The sequence below is a fragment of the Salminus brasiliensis genome, chromosome 3 (assembly GCF_030463535.1).
Source record: "Salminus brasiliensis chromosome 3, fSalBra1.hap2, whole genome shotgun sequence".
Lineage (NCBI taxonomy): Eukaryota > Metazoa > Chordata > Actinopteri > Characiformes > Bryconidae > Salminus > Salminus brasiliensis.
In genome coordinates this window covers 31,424,673-31,431,039 of record NC_132880.1, presented here as the reverse complement: position 1 = coordinate 31,431,039, position 6,367 = coordinate 31,424,673, and positions in this window count along the sequence as shown.

The window sequence follows — 6,367 nt, the reverse complement described above, 5'->3', positions numbered from 1 at the left end:
ATCATAAATGTAACAGAGATATCACAATTATTCAATGACACATAATTAGCATATTTACAGTCTTATGCAAATGTGGGCTGTAGAGGAGTCAAACATAGGATACTCTAAGCAACTGTCTGCAGATCTCAAAACGCAGGTAATCGATAGCAGGGCAGGGGCAGGTTATAAGATAAGATAACTAAGCGTTAACCATGCAGACTATTATTTAGAAATGGTGGTTTAGGGGAAATGTGGAGGTAAAGGAAGGGGATCGAGGATGAGATCTGGAAGACCCAGAAAACTCTAAAGAGATCTGCTCATATCTGCTCATGAGACATGCCAATCGAAACCCCATAATGACTGCCAAGAACCTGCATGAGAGTGTAGCTGAGTCAAGAGGGTGGAGCACCATTCGATCGCAAAATTGAACCCTTTAATGGAGTTATGTAATAACTGAAAGTTTGGGAGAAGTACCAGGCCCAAACTCCTCCCCTCCATTTCTAAACACTGTAAAACTGTTCCTCTCCCTTCTCATTCCCGTGACAAAAACTTGCACCCCACCACCGCCCCTACTCCTCCTGATCATCCAATCATACTCAACCTCTACCTGGCAAGGGGGCTCTGGCTTCAGGTCCCATCAGCTCAAAGCCCCCCAGAACTCCAGCCCACATTTCTCGAGTTCTCCTTTCCTCAGCTAGCGTGGTCCGCATTCGCAAAGCCTCATTTAGCAAAGGTACGTTGGGGGGGGGACATTGCCAACTGTAAAGCATGGGGGTGGATCTATCATGTTTGGGGGGTTGCGCTGCTGCCAGTGGCATTGACAGTATTGTACAAATGGCAGGAAAATTCCAAATGCAATGGTTAAAGCTGTAAGGACGAAGGCTTTAATAACACCACAAAACCACCATGGACTACCATAAGGGAATCAAACTGAAGCTTTTGGAATGAGCCTCACAGTCCCCCGATGTAAACGTCATAGACAATTTATGGATATATTTACAGTTCACAGGCCACGTCTATTTTGTATGACATGAAAGTCAAAGTATGTGTGCTGAAATTTGCTGAAAATATTGTGTTTGTCAAGTCATTACCTATATGGCTGTCTCCAAAACCACATACTACTGTACTGTACACACTATACTATTAAATATACTGCTACTGGTGGTGTGGAATTAACAGTGTATCATATTGTAGCATTGTATTGTGATTAGCATTTTAGTGTAAGGCTAGAAGCTAGATGGTGCAGAGCACATCTTAATTAATTATTTTTTGTCATTATGCTTTTAGTATTTAGTATGGTATCAAGACACTATTATGGTTAAAATAATAAAAACATGTGAAATCTATCCAAACATAATCTCTAACAACCTTTAAAAGGGTTGTGTGCGTAGAACCACTTGAGAAATAACACTTTTGGTTACATAAAGAACCATGTTTGTAGAAGAGATTTGAGTAAGTAGAACCTTTTAATCAGGAAAGAACCTTTACATCAAGTGAAGTTTTTTAAAAGGTTCTTCACACATGCATCTCTATTACCTGCCATTGCTCAAAGAACAATTTAAACACCTTTTAGATGTATGGAAATGATCTAAAATTAAAAAAAATAGATAAACATTTCAAATCCATAATTTATGTGGAGTAGCTCCACCCAGTGCAACGTATTAGGCCTAAGGCTTTTTTATGTAGTCTTTTTAAAGGTTGCTTTGTTTTCTAGAGTCTGAAAAGCTAAGTAAGGTTTGCTGTTGTTCATTTCAGATCCAATGTATTGTTTATCTAATTTAAATACCTTTTAATTTCATTAACTTTAATGAAATTATCAGATAAGCAGAAAATTCTTCAATAACTAGTATAGAGATTGACAGCCCTAGTAGATGTATTTTGGTGAATCTGCACACAGATACAAGATGAATTTTGAGAAGAGTGGCATAAAATGTGGTGCATTTTGTACTGTCATGAAGTTCCTACAAAAGACGTTCACTACGATCGAATGCCTAACAGACTAAAATTGTGATTCCGTGCCAGCAGGTCAGGCCACAAATGAAAAAGGAAGGGAAAGCGATGTTTAAAGTCACTGTATTTAATAAATCAAACATGACCATTTTGTTAATGGACACATTTCATTAAAAGTCTTCTAATAGCTGGTCCTGTAGTCATAAAAAACGCAGTCAGCTCTTGCTTTTTCCCGTTCTCATAATTGCTTTTAGCACAGCAAAGAACATGTGTTCTGCTCAGGCATGAGCAGAGTGTTATCATCTCATCGGAACAGTGCGTTCTTGTTCGGACCTCAGAACATAGTGCTGAAGACAAAATGATGACAAAATGCTTCATTTTGCCCATTTTGCAAGAGGCTACACTTCGAGAGGTCCTCGGCCTCATTACATGACTGGGCTGTGGGTTTGATGTCCCAAAGCTGCACGAAAAAAGGCTCGAGGAGAAGGAGAAAGATAACTGTCCTTGGACCTAGGTTCATTATTTTTTCGAACATCAAAGGTTGTAAATATGTTTGTCCTCCATTACTCTGCGAGCCACATAGTTCACATTTCAGACAGATAATCACACCAGTGTTCCTGGCTATTAAGCCATGTTATTTGCTTACTTGAGCGAACCTCAATTCACCAACAGAACCTGTATTTCTTACTTAAAGAAGGAACTCCAGACACTTTCCAAGGCGTCTTCATAATTCAGCCGACACAGTGTAAACAAAGCCGTTCAGAGTGATCTGGTGTGAAATGGTTCATCATAGAGAATCTTCAGAAGGTTTAACCAGACACTGAAATCTTTTAATGTTGTTAAAAAAAGACACATTACAGAAAGTTATTATATGAAATAGTTAGGAATACATTGCCTGAATTGTAAAACAGTGTTTAATGTTGTTTTAAGATTGAGAATATTTTTTCCAATACATTTTTAACACTAAGGACAGAACTGAAAGAAAACTGCCAGCCTGGCCTTTTCCCCCAGATTAAAATCTTTTCATGCCATTTGACTGACACTCTTATCCAGACTTGTATCTGAATCATGTTAAACAGGTATGTGAATGTCATGTTAAGTGTCTTGCCCAAGGACTGCATGGTGTGTTTGCCCAGCTGGAGAAATGGAACCCTTGTCTGGTTCACCACACACTACCCTACACCAAACAAAAAGACCTACCACTATTTTACCACATGCATTAAAGCATCATACCCCTTAAGGGCACGCTTTGCACATGAATTTTCTGATCAGGCTGAGAGATAGAGAACCGGCATCTGAAGTGAAAGAAGCATGTGGACTGAGGCGGTGGAGTAATATTACAGTGTTGTTCAGGAATATGACTCAGGGTCTCAATATGACAATAGTCCTGAAGAGCAGTGTCCTGCCCGCTTCAGCAAAATTGCATAGGGCAGTTAGCGTTAGTGTTTGGAACCTAGAAAACCAATGCTAGAAACACTGCTCTCTGTAGTAGAGGTCAGTAGAGTTTAAACATGATGTTAATGCTGTTATTCTAAGGTAAACTTGCTACATAATGTTGCTTTAACTGCCCATTTTGAATAGTTGAATATTGTGGCTATATTATTCTTTCTATTCATTCTACTGGAAAGGCAAAAAAACAGGATCAAATTAAGCACCCTTCAAAAACCAACACTACAGCAGCCTGGATGCCCCAACCTTTTACCATTACTTTCTCTCTCATCAATTACAGTATATTCGTCATTGGACCAACAATACAAACCGTGCATGGCTAGATATAAAACAAAGACATCTGCAAAGACTTGACCATCCGAGACCTTATTTTTATAGACAAAACAATCAGAACCGACAAATGCTTCAAATATAATACAATAGGTACATTATTGTATATGTATACTATATTACTAAAAATAAATTCACTCAAACCCAAGAAACTACTCTCTCAAATCTGTAAACTCCTCTCACATCATGACAACACCACTCCACTACCAACAGACAAATGGATTTCAGACCTTCAGACTCAAATATAAAATGACTAGAGTTGGATGAATGTCATCCAATTCTAACATACAGCTTATTTATATACTAAATAAATAATAAATATTTTATAGAACACAAATCACTATCCATAAAATGCACCTGCCGAGCCTTACCACATATGTACAAACTGTCCAACTACAATAGATATCCACTATCATGCATTCTGGAACTGCACCCCTGTCAGACAGTTTTGGTCGGAGGTTATGGGAGAGCTATCCAAGATCCAAGCCCACTCTCCCCCACAGTAGCCCTGCTTGGTGACCTTTCCTCTCTATCAACACCAAATCATCTGCAAACATTCATCATCAATTTGCTACTTGAATATTTAATGTGATAATAACTTACATTTACCATAAAAGATAATATCAATAACTACAACATCATCTGGTCACCATTCTTGCAATTTATCCAGAGCTGATCCCTCCATTAAATTCAATTATTAATTAATTAATTATATACTTTTTTCTCCTTCACAATGCCTGCTCAATACATTACCACAATGACACCCCCTGTCTGTTGTTCGTACGTTGTTAATTTTGTTTTGTAACTGTTTCCTACCCCCCATTCGGTTCTGTATTTGTAATCCTGTATGTGTGCACAAAAAATTATTTTTGGATTTTGGATTTGATAAGTATCAATTCTACAATTTATCTGCAATTAATTAAATATTTCTGCCCAAACTGGTCTCAGTTTTAAAAAATTTAAAAATCGTAAAATTCTCCTTTAATTTATTTGTTGAGGCTGCTTTTGGCTCATTGTTCTGCTGTCCCATGATGCTAACTGCCAAACTGCCATTATTCCAGCTACTTAGGTTACTGTGTTTAGCTCATTAAGCACTTTCCCTCTGTATAAAGAATGTAAGTGAACCTTCTGTGTTCATTCGGTATCACACAGATTGTCCACTCAGATTCCCAGCACTTATTTTAAAGCAATAGTAGTATCCATTAGAGAATTCAGACTTCATGTCATTCTGCCCTGGCATGTTAGTCAGGGTTCTCTAATTTACCAAAAGCTTTTCTGTTAAAGTCTCTGTAACTTTCTGTGTAGTGCACTTCAGTCCAAAAGCTTGGAAAAAAATAATCATAAGACCTTTACTGTCTAAAAATAATGAATTGTAATATGTTTATACATTATGTTTATGTTTACACAGAATTCCACCATTCTCTTGAAGGCTTCATCAACTCCATCAGGTGTGTTAAATTATGAATGAGTAACAATTAAGACCAACGCTCTACAGTTTTGACTCTCATGGGAATGCCACAGCCCTCTGTGGCCTGTAGTTAAGGAGAGTATAACTGGGCCCACTCTCTCCCTCTGTACGAAAAAGCCCCCCTCCCCCTCTCTACTCAGCACAATGCTAGCCAACAAAAGTTATTGTTCTCCTACAAGCGTGTTGAGCTCCAAAGACACAAATGTGACACAAAAAGATGCAGCTTTACATGACCCTGAGGAAGAACATGCTAGCCTTCAGCCTCCCTGCTTGGTGACATTGTGTATGATGGAGTAGACAGTGGGTGGAATTGGCTAGGACTAAATCGGGGAGAAACTTGGAGGAGAATGTTTTTTTAGCTATATTAATGTTAAATCCCAACGAAACAGACACCTGGTGTGATTTGAAGGCCGGAGGATCACATGTCTACTAGGCAGAGAGGCAAAGACAGTTTCTTCCTTCTGTTCTGGATTGAAGTTCCTTGCAATGCATTCTTATGAACAGGTCATGAGGGGCGCACAAACACACAGTTACAGTATGTCTCGAATAAGCAGGCCAAATCCTCACTGGTATCCCTCTGTAGTGTTTTTTTTTACACATAGTATGATCTGGTCATGGCCAATCTCGTGGCACAAGCACCTCTAATTGATCCCAGAGCACCAGTCTCTTTGTATAGAGGCTTTGCTTTCATAGTCCATGAGGAGAGGAGTTGGAGGTGGACATTAAAAGGGAATCTCCACTGACTTTATTTCTTTCTTTTTTGCAATGATGAGAAGTCATTGAATCTATCTTTGCATTTTACTATCATCAACATTACACATAAAAGAAGAAGTACAGGTTGACTGGAGTTTTGGATAGTAAATAAAATAAGAATAACATTTGTGCAGTAGCAAAGGCAACCCCTGGTTTTTATCACTACCACTGTACAGTTTCTCTAGAATTGACCATTTAGCACTAGTGTGAATGACTTTGTTCACATCTCAACTAAGACATTTGAAAAGAGAGGTGTAATTACGTTTGAACAACTCACCAGCCACCAAACAAATGATGATGTGCACTGAAAATGAAAATGCTGAAAAATGATTTAGTGGACAGTGGTGCGTCAACTTCAGACAGCATCATGACTTTCAACGTCAAGCTTTCTGTATTTGTTGAAGATTCAGAGCCACACGGTTCAAATCCTAGACAGCA